Raw genomic sequence first — 14098 nt, 5'->3', positions numbered from 1 at the left:
TGTAGCAATATGCTAGGGTTTGTGGGAAAATGATGAATTTGAAGGATATTAGTGATGGGAAGTGTTTAAGAAGGTATATTAAGGGTAGGGGAAGGTGTATGAGCATTAGGATACAAGTTTTGTTGATGATTTGACCATCCAAGAAAAATTACCTTCAAAACCCTAGAAGAGGGAAATGAGCCTTACCTAAGCACAAATGAAGCACAAAAAAGGTGTAAAAAGACCCATTGGAACATGACATAATGATGAAAACTCTTTTAATGATGGTACACTTAGCCGAATGGCGACATGGACAAATACTTGGAAAACTTTGGAAGGAGTGAAAACAATCCTAGAACTAATACCTAGTGACCAAATTTTACTTGAAGACTCACTGAAATGACAAAATTTGACTTTGACACCCTAAGACCACTTTATAAGAGAATATTTGATCACTGGTGGCAATATTCAAATACTGACTCTAACAGATTCCACAACCTAGGATCAAGAGTCTCAGGCCAAATACGGTGAATGAACATGTAGGCTTTCTTAAAAACTTGGCTACCACTGGAGAGCTTCACCAAGATAAGCCATGGATTGTAGGTGGAGACTTCAACACGGTGAAATTGCTAGGTGGAGAAAAGGGGCGTATTCACTACTTGGTTATAAACTCCTAGTAGTTCAAATAGTTGATGCAACAATTGAAGCTAGCTGACATGGAAATACTCAATGGAATATTAACTCGAAACAAGCACCATAGAGGTAAGAACCAAATAGCCTCAAGCCTGGATAGATTTTTAGTCTCATAATCTTTGTTTGAAGTGGATGTATTTCTTGAAGCATTTATCCTTCCTTGTACAAGTTTGGACCATTGTCCAATATGTTTAGAAATAAATATCAAATATATCCCTAAAAATAGGCCTTTCATGTTTGAGAGTTTCTAGCTTAAAGATATATCCTTTCTTCAAAAGGAGAAGGATAGGTGGGAAGAGATTCAAGTCCAAGGTCTTAAAATGTGGCTAATTCTCAACAAAAGTCAAGATTCTTAATTCAAAAATAAAATGCAGCAAACGAGATTTTGGAAATATTTTCCAAGTAAAACATGAGTTGGAGGTAGAGATGCAAGAGGTTAAACAACAAATAATTTTGGAGGGAAGAATTGAGGATTTAGTTACAAAAGAAATATAACAGTTCACAAAAATAGAGGATAAAAGGAAACATAAGGAAACATTGTGGAGGAAAAAGTCAAGAATCTATTGGCTTTGATAAGGGGAGAAGAACACAAAGTTTTTTAATAAAATAAATGATAAAAATTTGACATCATAACTGTATCTTTTTGCTGAAAGACAAAGCAAGGAGAAAAATCACAGACCTCAAAGAGATTGAATAGGAAATGGTTAGATATTATGGATAGATTTTATCTAAACCAAATCAAAGTTGATGGAGACATATTCAGGAGATCATGGAAAAAATCCCAATGTTGGGTCAACTAGATCATAATACTACCTGAATGCAAGAGGTATCCTATGCCAGAGTCAAAGAGGCAATAATGTCCATGCCAAAATACAAGGCAATAGGTCTGGACAGATTTACCATAATTTTTTCCTAGGGTTGTTGGCAATTCCTTGGCGAATACAACCATGATCTGATGGAGGAATCTCATAGTACATTCTCTTTATTTCTAGCATTTAATGCCACACTATTATCTCTAGCACCCAAGTAAAGACAATGATCTTGGTTGCTTTAAACCAATAGAGTTATGTAATTCAATATATACTATTTATTTCTAAAGTCATTGTAAATCATCTAAATCAGCACTTGCCAAATCTAATTTACTTGTCTCAGGCCTTTGATGGACTTAGTGTTGAAAATGGCAACAAGAAATGATAAAAATAGAAATTCTATAAATATCATTGCTATAAATAGCATCTTAGGTACCAGTGTTGGACATAGCAACAAGGAATGAAAAAATGGAAATGCTAAAAATAGCATTGTGATAAATAGCATTTCGGGATAGATTCCAATTTTAATGAGTCCGTGAATTAAATTGAGAATTAAAATTCGAATTTGGTCTTAGCAGTTGTTTGAAAAATAATTAATTAATTCATCTTGAGTTACTTAGTTGTAGAAAAATCAAACATGAAGTCTATGTGAAAACATGCAATAGTTTCTCCATTGATTGAGGAAGTTATTCATTGATTAAAGGAGATCAGGATGAGTTGTACTTTGAGTTGTAATTAGTTAGCTCAGTTAACTGAGATAAGTCCAGTTAGATTAGTACCAATAGTTTGTGGAATTACTTGTGACTTCAGTTAGTTAATGCATGCATGCATGTAACTGTTGCACTTCAGATAACTGAATATTCTTTCATAAATAACTCATGCATGTCAGTTCAGTCAGAGACCCAGTTGAGATCAAAGGAAGGGACAGTTTACTATCAGTTGGAGGAATTCTCCTATAAAGGAAACTCATCCATGCAGAAGGAATTATCTCCTTCAGGACTGTGTAGTTACTATTGAGTTTAACGTGTTGTCTGAGAAGTAAATTCACACAGGTGGCAGCATTGGACCCCAGGAGAAACTGTGGAAGGAAATAGGAGGCTTGGAGGGCAGAGGAGAAGGTTTGTGAGAAGCCTCTGACTGTCTATGAGTAGTAGAGGGATTGTACTGAGAGTTGGATAGCTTGCGAGCTAATGCTTTGTGTAATCCGGACATATTTCCACTTGTATGATAATACAGAGATCGGGGTTTTTAGCCGAGGCTTTTCCCAGAGTATTCTTCTGTGTTTCATGTGTATGATTTCTTCTTCTCTGTTATGTGTGTTCTAATTGATATAGCTCAAATTGATTAAGCTTCTACAAAGTTTGATTGTAGAAGTAGATCTAGTATTTTGCTTTAGTATATTGCATTATCAATTTAATCTACGATGAAATTTCTACATGGTATCAAAGCAAAAGTGATCAAAGCAGAGAACAATATACAAAGAAGGGAGAAGTTCGAAGTTTGAAGTTCTTGATTGTAGGTACAAAATTGATTTCTTATCACATCTCAAAGTTCACCATTTGCATTCAATGGCTTGAGACTTGAGTATTCCCTGGATGGCACCTCGAATTACATAGCATGGAAGGATCGCATGGAAGCAGTATTAGAGGACAATGGTTTGAAGGACTTCATTGATCACAAAGTCCCCAAGCCAGGAGCAGCTAATGCCCAAGAATTGGCGGAATGGAAGAAATGTGTGGGGAGAGCAAGGAGGATTCTTCTGGAGGGAGTTCGAGACCATATTGTCTCGAGTCTCCATGTGAAGGAGACTTCATTTTCAATGTGGAAGACATTGAAAGATCTATATCAGAACAGTAGTGACCAGAAGAAGCTGGCGCTGAAGGACAAGCTTCAGAAAATCAAGTGTGAAAATGGCGACATGATCTCTACATATTTGAACAAGCTCAGCACCTGCAAAGATGAGCTTGGAAGTGTAGGAATCATGGCAGCCGATGATGATATGGTGAGTCTTTTTCTCCTCGATCTTCCTAAGAGCTGACATGGCTACCAGGACTCAGTGAACGGAAGAGAGAAACTACCAGATTGGGAATGACTGTGGTCAGATCTGATGTAGGAGGAGAAATAGAGATGGTTCTCCATCCAAGGAGGATGAATAAAATTTCACCTTACCGAGTAAGGTAAAGAAAGCGAAGGAGAAGGATTCTCATCCCAAATCGAGTTCTTCACATGGTGGGAAGAAGTTTGACAAATCCAAAGTGTGATGCTTTCATTGTCATGAGGTGGGCCATTTTGCAACAAATTGTCCATTGAATAAATCCAAGATGGGATCCAAGGAATGATCTAAAGTTGAGGCATTGGCCTCACAATTCGAGTTGGATTTCACCCTCTTCGCATGCATGGTTTCATCCATGGTGAGATGTGGTTGGTTTCTTGACAGTGGAGCTTCATTCCAGATGACTGGTGATAAGAGTTTGTTCAATACCTTGGAGGAGAGAGATCTACAGATACTCACAGCGATGGGTAATGATGAGAAGTATAATGTCTCAGGAGTATGCACAATTGTTTTTCAGAGGGAGCATGGAGCTCAGGTTACCTTGACAGATGTGAAGTATGTGCCAGGACTGAAGAAAAAATTGGTATCGATCACAATGCTGGAAGACAAAGGCTATGATGTAGTCTTCAGTAAGTGAAAGGTTTTCCTTAAACATGCCACCATAAGACGGATGAAGCAGATGGGTTCACGAGTCAAGAAACAGTATTCTCTTGAGGATCAAGATGCATGTAAAGCCTTGAGGAGCAAGGCAACTGATGGAGACTTGGTGATTGAGAGGGAGAGTACATTACCTCTCAACATGTAGTGCTAGAAGAAGTCTCAGAAAATTATGGAGGAGCCATAATTGGCGAAGCCGCTTTAGGAGGCTGTGGAGGCATCCACTCATGCAGAGACCTCCAGTAGGGGGAATTTTCAAGCCAAGTAGGAAGAGGGATCACATGAATCCATACCTCCAGGTTGGAGGTGGGTCGATGTGGAGTGACAGTCCCAAGAAGGTTTGAATAGGGGTAGGACCATTGAGGTACCCAACCTCTTTGATTAGGCCTTGCTACGTGAGCCCCGATGAGGAGTAGCAAGACTGGCTGAGTGGGTAGAGGCAGATGCAGATGGAGTGGCCGAGAGAACTACAGTGCAGGAATCCCAGGACAGCGTAGATCTAGCAAGATGCAAAATTGCGAGAGGCACAGGAGTGTTGCACCAGTGTAGGATGGCACAGAGAGGTGTACAATGGTGTGAGATGCATGGATTGTTGCAACAGCTCAGAGGTCACAGAGGGAACACTTGTCAGCGACAGAGGAATCTTCAACATTCAGATGATGTTTCTAGCCCAACAGGGAGGTCAGTTGGGAGGTTTTTTGTTTCTAGAGCTATTGGAGCAACAACACCTAGGAGAAGTGTTGCATGCAGAACATTCCAAAGGTTCAGGATCGAGTTCGAGTTGAATGCCTTTCTTGTTGAGAGGGAGTTATGAAAATGGCAATAAGAAATGCTAAAAATAGAAATGCTATAAATAGCATTGCTATAAATAACATCTCAGGTACGAGTGTTGGACATAGCAACAAGGAATCAAAAAAAGGAAATGCTAAGAATAACATTGCTATAAATAGCATTTCAGGATAGATTCCAATTTTAATTAGTCTATGAATTAAAATTGAGAATTAAAATTCGAAATTGGTCTCAACAGTTGTTTGAAAAATAATTAATTAATTCATCTTGAGTTAATTAGTTGTAGAAAAATCAAACATGAAGTCTATGTGAAGACATGCAATAGTTTCTCCATTGATTGAGGAAGTTATCCCTTGATTAAATGAGATCAGGATGAGTTGTACTTTGAGTTGTAATTAGTTAGCTCAGTTAACTGAGTTAAATCCTGTTAGATTAGCTCCAACAGTTTTTGGAATTAATTGTGAGTTCAGTTAGTTAATGCATGCATGCATGTAACTGCTGCACTATAGATAACTAAATATTCTCTCATAAATAACTCATGCATGTCAGTTCAGTCAGAGACCCAGTTGAGATCAGAGGAAGGGACATTGTACTATCAGTTGAAGGATTTTTCCTATAAAGAAAACTCATCCATGCAGAAGGAATTATCTCCTTCAGGACTGTGCAGTTACTATTGAGTTTAATGTGTTGTGTGAGAGGTAAATTCACACAGGTGGCAGCATTAGACCCCAGGAGAAACTGCACAAGGAAAACCGAGGCTTGGAGGGTAGAGGAGAAGGTCTCTGAGAAGCCTTTGACTCTCTATGAGCAGCAGATGGATTGGATTGAGAGCTGGATAGCTTGTGAGCTAAAGCTTTGTGTAATCGAAACATATTTCCACTTGTATGATAGCATAGAGATTGGGATTTTAGCTGGGGCCTTCCCGAGCGTATTCTTCCGTGTTTCATGTGTATGATTTCTTCTTCTTTGTTATATGTGTTTGGATTGATCTAGCTCAAATTGATTAAGCTTCCACAAAGTTTGATTGTAAAAGTAGCTCTAGTATTTTGTTTTAGTATATTTCATTATCAGGTGATCTACAGTGGGAAATTCTACACTTAGTTTAACTTAACTCTTTAGGGTTCTCGCAACCTTTGTCTTGAATTAATCGTGTACGAGCTTTGGTTGCAACCCATTTCTTCATAATGATTCCCAACAAATCTTCTTTTTGTATATTCATGTCTTCATGTATAATTTCACAAGGTGGCCCTCTCTCGTCATTCTAGTGTATTCGTGCTGTAAAAGGGTTGGGACACATCATAAAGGAAACACTAGCATAAGGAAGATAAAAGGATTAAGACTATATGGAAATACTATTCCCATCTTGCTAATGGGAGTTCCTACAGTAAGAGAAGCTAAAGCTCTAAAAAATATCTTGGAAGACTTTATGGAGGCCTCATGTATAGTTAAAATGAGTAATCTCATATTTATTTCTTTAATACTAACTCTGGAGTGCAAGAGAACCTAGCAATATTATTGGGTTTTTAGCATAGTTCTATCCCTACTAAATATCTAGGTGTGCCTTTGGTAGACAAATCCCTTAGAACTATTCATTGGAAGGAAATAGTCCCTAAAATATAAAAAAAAAATGGATTGTTGCAGCTTTAGATCTTTAAATTATGTTGGAAGATTAGTCTTGTCAAAATTAGTCGTGCAAGCCTTTCTGATGTCTCTTTCCTCTACATTGGTAGTGCCCAAAGGAATCCTCAGATCCATCAAGATTATCTGTACATACTTTCTTTTAAGAACAGCTATGTAAGAAATAAAATGGGCCCTTGTTGCCAGGTATAAATTATGTCATCCCAAAATCATTATAGGTCTTGGTCTTTGTGATCTAGAAATTCTAAATAACATTTTCGAGAAAAAATTATGGTGGAGGTGGATCCAAGGTGGCCAAGTGTTATGGAGGAAATTGTGAAGCAGTGAATATATCCCCTCTCAATCATGGAAATTATAATTGAGAGCTAAAAAACCTTTTCAAGGATGATCAATATGGTACTTAGCTAGTAGTAATAAATTCATCATACAACAACATTGTTTCTAGAAAGTTCGAGAGGGAAAGGATGCCTTTGTTTGGATGGATTCAAATAAGCAATTTCCAAAGCTTGGAGGTAGGGCATATTTCTTGCTATAGAAGAGCTTATGAAATATAGAGGTCTCTTGACAATAATAGATTATTGGCATCAGATAGTTAAGAACACTTCTTGGAGATAATGGAAAAATGAGGAAAGATGAAAGTTGGCCTCAAACTCTTTATCAAGCCAACCTGGACACATTAATGGAATGAATTCACCAAAAAATATCCCACTCAGTCAAGGACAAGGAAAAATTTAATGGGGATATACCCAAAAGGGTATACTCACAATCGACTATCCGTAGGTCACATCGATCTTCCTCATCAACTGATTTGGAAATAGATTTATGCTCATAACTTATGGCCCAAAGCTACCCATTTTATTTGGTTGTTGTTACATAAAACAACTCTTACATGGAATAAAATCATTTGTAGAGGATTTGAAGGCCCTTCGCAGTGTTTTATGTGTAAACTAGATGTACAATTCATGGAGAAATTGCTAAATACAAATACTTTTATTGAAACCCTATGGTATTAACTCTTGAGCTTATTTGGAAAGTTAGATAGAAATAGGAATGACATCGTAAAAATGATTGAAGGTTGGATATCCTTTATTGTATATCGACCTTCGGCCCTCATTCTAAGGTTTTTTCTATGGAACATAAGGAAGGAGAAGAAAATTTGCATCTTTAATAACCAATCATCAAAAGGGGATTTAATGTGGGCAAAATCATTGCAAAGTGTTCGTGAAATATCTTTACTACACCTTTAGTCATCGTTGCATTTGGAAGTTAAATATTTTGGTTCCATAATTTTTCATAATATCTAGTTGTTCATGACTCCTTTTATCGATCCTTTGCATCCAAGAATCACATCTTCTAGTTCTCTTGCTTCCTAGACCTCACCCCCATGGATTCCTTAAACCCAATATTGACGGGGCATCTAACGGAAATCAAGGTTTTATTGGTAATGGAGGAATATTCTATGAAAACCATAGGAAACCAGTGTTTATATTAATATATTATATGGGGAGTTCATGAAACAACATCATTGAATTTCTAGCTCTAGAGACTGGCCTTATTATTGCATCATTGCAATGCTTCTCCATGCTAATTATGGAGGGCGATTCTCAACTAGTCATTTTAAGAGTAAGGAAATTGATCAAAGGAGCTTCACAAAAAAAAAATATTCCATGGCTAGAGATTGGAAAAATATGTCACAAATATTAACCATCTAATACAGTTGTTTCTATTCATTATTCCCTCTCATGTCAAGAGAACATGAAATAAGGTAGTGTATCTTCTAGCAAACATGGGTTTCAATTAGATTCAACTTCATCTTTCAACAATTTGGAACAATTACTTATAATAGGACTAAAGACAGGGCCTTGTGAGGATGACAAACAAAGATCAAGAAACCTCAAGAAACCCCATTTGGAGTTGAAGAACATTAAGGACTAGCTAGCGTTGAGGAGCAGCATTGCAACAAACCAAATCATGTACCTCAAGTTAATACAACCCTTCCAAGCACTATTGATATTTCCACATGCTCTTGATGGTTTCAATTAACTTATGGTTTTTTCTACTTCACCTAGAATTTAATAGTTCTATGGCATAATGTATTGCATAATGAAGTCTTAGTTCAATGATAAGTAGATATTCTTGTATGTATCCTGTTAATATATAGACATTTAGGATAAAAGTCGTTAACTTTTTCCAATTATTTGATTTCCAATATGACAAACCATAACAAAAAACTTATTTATAAAAGAAAGAGTAACATCAGTTTAATAAAAAAAGCTTGTTAACTAAGAAACATCTTATAAAAGAAAGAGTAACATCAGTTTAATAAAAAAAGCTTGTTAACTAAGAAACATCACTATAATTGTACAACAAGATTATCATTTCTTATTCTTCAATATTTTTATATAATTAATTAACTTAAATAATTTATTTAGTATAAAACTTTATATATAGATATTTATTTATATTTTAATTATTCTTTAAATATCTTATTAATCGTCTATTTTATCATGTTCAATTAAAATTTCCCCATCCATAAAATCCATAATAACATATTTCTTTCTTAAATTTTGCTCATATTCATAAATCCTTTAATCTCCATAAAACCATTTCTTAAAACTTCGCTTAATAAATTTGAATCTGCATTCATAAATGACAAACAAAACTTTAATGACCATAAAACCCTTTCTTAAACCTTCTCAAAAGGCACTAACATATTTCTTTCTTGTATTTCAGTCACTTATATAAGTGACATTGATGCCATTCCCATTAATGCTGTCATTGAAACTCCACTTTTACAACAATTAAACATCCCTATCCTGAATTTCTTTTCGCATTTAACGCTCTCCCTAAAACTTCGAAGTAAAAACTTCTAAGTACGTCACTGAGATAGCAAAGCATTTAACGAAGAAACCACTGAGATTAATGTCCAGTGTAAGCAGTTTTAAAGCATATATGCTGGTTACTGGTGTTATGATTACTATCCATATAACAGCTAAAAGGGATTTTGGACGATGTATTTAAAAAATGTATGGGCAATACGTAAAACAGTGAAGATACTAATATCTTGTACACTGATCTCCACAATATTATACTCGGAGAAAAATATAAATTTCCTGTTCTTAGAAACGAAACTTCACAATATTCTACGGTTAGGAAAATCAGAATATCCTAGCAAACTTCTAACAAATAATAGCAGGACATACAAGTAGTAAGTGTAACCACTAAGGGATTTCATAGAGTTAGTATACCCTTAGGCACCAATAATCATTAGTAATGTACCTCACCATACAAAGATTAGGTCTGAACGTTCAATTCTAAATCAGATGTACACTTCTCTTCTTTTGCAGACACTTTGGGAGGACTGGTTTCTTCGGTTCTAGGTTTCTTCTCCATATGCTGCTGGTGCTTCATATTTGGAAGATGTGAACCGAACAGCGACTGTTGATCAGAATTGGAAAGAATGCAAAATCGTTGGAGAGGAGATGTAGGTGCCTTTCTCTTCACTGGAATAAATCGGCCATTGGAGTTACAGGAACCCGCAGTGTAGACGGTTTACTAGGTGGAGCCATGGTGTCAATAACAGCAACTTCCTTCTCTTTCTTTTAAATGCAGAAGAAATCTAGAAATCGGAGAGCACGTTAATACTGCCCTAGAAGTAGGTCGGTGTACACGCAACCAGGTGAGGAGACAATTTTGAATGGCAACGGTCAAAGATTAATCGTCATCAGGGCACGGAATTAACAGAAAGTCCTGTAAACGGTCAAAGATTAATCCTCATCAGGACACGGAATTAACAGAAAGTCCCTGTAAACGGTCAAAGATTAAACGTCATTAGGGTCAGGTATGGAAAGTTGGAATTCAGAGAGAGAATTTGAATAAATAATATTTAAATGTTTTTTTGTTAAGTGGTTCGAGGTTTTTAGATTTTATATGTGGTTAGAGAAATATTTTAAAATTATTTATACAATTTTTAATGTAGCTGGATTTTTGTCCACAATCTTAAACTTCACGTCAATAATATTTAAAAATTAAAATTATATTATTTTTAGTATCAATAATATTTAATATTTAAATTTATATTATTTTTATAAAAAATGAGATTTATTATAATTAATTTTTAATTAATAATAAAATTTAAAATCAAATTATTATTATTAAAAATGAGATTTATTATAATTAATTTTTAATTAATAATAAGGGTAGTTATAGTAGTTGTTAAATTTTAATTTATTGATTTATATTATTATTTAATGAAAATTAGAAATTTTAAAATTATTTTCTAAAACTAAATGATATAGTTGCTGGTATGTTTATTTTGGATATTAAAATATTTTTCAATTTTACAAATTTTTGACCAGTCAAAAAATATCTTATATTATTAAATTAAATTTGAGTGTGATTTATTTATTAATTTTATTGTGATTTAATTATTAATTACAAAATAATGTTTCGGTTTTTTATGTTTGTTTTTTTTTTTTTTTGTCAAAATAATAGTTTGTAGGATAAGATTTTGAATGAATAATAAAATTTTAGGGATAAGATTTCAAATGACTAATAATCAAATTTAATAGTTGAAATTTTGTTATGATATATATAGAGGAAACAAAGATGTGGTCAAATAATGAGGTTAGAACTTTAAATGCAAAATCCTCCCACACAATTCCAAGAAGGAATAGGCCAAATTATTTGGTTGGGATTTTGGTTAAAAATTTTATTAATTAATGTTGGTAATTTATTATTTTTAAATGTTAAAAAAGAAGGATTGAATCAAGAAAAGTTTTTTTTTCAATTTATTTATTTATGTTTATGAGAAATTCTTCGGCATAAATCACATGATATTACATTTGTCGACCCGTTTCGAACCAACTAGTGTGGTTCATCCTCAGGACAAGTTTTTTTATTTATGTTTAATTTAAAGGTTTATTCTTTAGGGTGGGTGTCTCCCCTTACAACATATGTACATTTTCTAATGACTTGTTGCTTGTCATCTCTCTTTTGTAAATAAGCTTTACACTTGGTGTTTAATGGATGTTTCGGTACATGCATATCCTCATGTTAATCTCTCCATGCTCGGGCTAGTTCATTTTTGAGCTATGGTTGTTTCTTTCCACTCCACAACATAATTGCATTTTGGCTCCTTTCGGTAGCCCCACTACAATGATGTTAGCTATGGGATACAAGTTCATCAGTGTTAAAAACCACAACTCCGTGGTATATTTTTTCATTAGTGGTTGGCATCTGGTCTCCTTGCTTTTCTAGATTTTGTTATTATTCCTCGTCATTGTTTCTCTTTGTGCAAGAGTTCCTCGATAGGAGATCTTAGAGAAGACACCTTCCCTTGCACTCCTTTGCTTGTAGTATTTCCTCCTCATGGATATCTAGTTCCCTATCTACTCTTCTATAGATTCTCCCCATCTTCTTTTCATTCTAGACTTGTTGTCTCCTCTACACAGGTGGTTGACCTTGTCTCCCCTTGCCCTTTTGTCTCTTGTTCCTATCTGTTTGCTAAAATTTCCCTTGGTCTTCCCTGCTTTTCTAATTATGCCAAGATTAGTCTCCTCCTCCAGCGATTGAAGCCATCTAGGTAGAAGGAAACAATCTCATTTAAGGGATCACTTGGGAGCGACGATGTCTACGACAATGTATTGGGAGAACATTGTCTGTTACCTTGTACGAACATTACCAATGTACGACATGAGGCTTAGGTGGAGAGTCAATTCATTTTTGATGTGGAGGTGGAAGATAACATGAGACATTGGGTCCCTAATATCAGGAACACTCGTACTAGGCATACCAGATATTTATAGACTATTTATTTTTATCGGTAGATCAAAAAAATAATGGGAAAGGTGTTTTTTGAAATAATTGTATCCCAACAAGAAATTATTCTTAGCATTGATGCATTTTAGGTCAAACTGAAGAATTTTGGCATTAATGTTTCTCTCAAGGCTAATAAATTTTTTGATCTAGTCTCAACTAAAAGTAAATTGTACACAACCCTGAAAGTAAATTGTACACGCAACTTGAGTTGGAATTTGATGGGAAAAATGGTTGTCATATGGAATTTTTTCCATTAAATACGCTTATAGATTTTGCATGAACATATCTTGTGACGTGTCTTGAATTATGCAAAACGTATTTTTGAAAGTCAATTATTTTACTAAAACGTTATTAAGACCCTATGGTACTTGCACATATAACATATATAAATTTAACTCACAGACCTTGAAGTTGGCAAGAGGTTTATCACTCATAGTGGTTAGATAATTGCTCACAGTCTGGAACTATGGTTCTACATGATTAAAATCTTATAAAGGATATTTGCGGGAAGCCTCCCCAACAAATATAAGAGAAAGGACACACTTGGCCTGCAACTATGTGCCATAATTAAAGAATAATCACATGCATCATGGAATTGAGAGCTGGCACCACCAATAGCGGTAGGCTAGTGTAACTTGTAGAATAAAAATAAAAAAATTTCCATTTCTTTTATGGAGGATTTGTTCTTTATATTTGTTTTCTATGTTTCTGAAAAAGGGATATTTAGCTCAATTCGATGGTAACTTTTACTATAATAGACAAAGGTCGTTTTATTAGGTATCATAGAAAACGAGGTGTTCAAAACTTCCCCCCATCTCTTGATAAATAAACATGTGTATAAAACCGTGGCCTATGGACAATACATGAAAAGATAAAGGCATGGAGGAGTACAAGTGGAGGTGAAAAAATAAATTGGCTTTGGTACACCTCTCCCACTTTATTAATACCACTTAGATGTTGCTCTAGATATATGTTCGATTCCCTTACCCTCTTGAGTACAAAGAAAGGAAAATTATGGGTAGTCTTTACGCAAAATATTTTTGCTATAGAAATTTGTAGGTAGGTTAACAAGCTATAGGTGAGTAATGAGAGTTTCTTTTTTCTGTTTATACAATTTAGGAATACCACTTCCCCATGATTTGGATTTCATTTGCCAATGGATCTATTCACGTAAAATAAATATGATATGCACTTGCTCCTTGTAATATTACTGTGTTGGTTTGGATGGGTGCGTGGTCATGCATTTGGACAATTGGATGAGGGTTTTACAAGTTCTATTAATTTTCGAAATATAACAATCACATGTATGGGAAATTTAGTTGCTTTTAGTACAGTTATTTTACAAGTCCAAATTTCAATATTGGATCATTCCCTTTTTGCACCAATGTTAAGATATGAGAAATTGAAGAAAATAAAAGGGTTAGGAGGACCGAAAACTTTTCCAAAGAACTATGGACATGTGATGTCATAATATTGTCAAACCAGACTCTTAGTTATTTGATGTAGAAATTATTAAAGTATCTCTCTGATGTTCATCAAGTGCACTCCATATTTCTACAATATTTCCCTTTACAATCTCTAGAAAAAATTAGTGTGAAATTTTTTTTTGTTACTGGCCTCCCCTGTTTTGTTTGGCTTGGTTTGGATATTTTGTTGAGTA

This window comes from Pinus tabuliformis, chromosome 3_1 (assembly GCF_031772625.1).
Source record: "Pinus tabuliformis cultivar Carrire ecotype Pingquan chromosome 3_1, CPIR1, whole genome shotgun sequence".
Taxonomy (NCBI): Eukaryota; Viridiplantae; Streptophyta; class Pinopsida; order Pinales; family Pinaceae; genus Pinus; species Pinus tabuliformis.
This window is presented reverse-complemented; position numbering follows the sequence as displayed.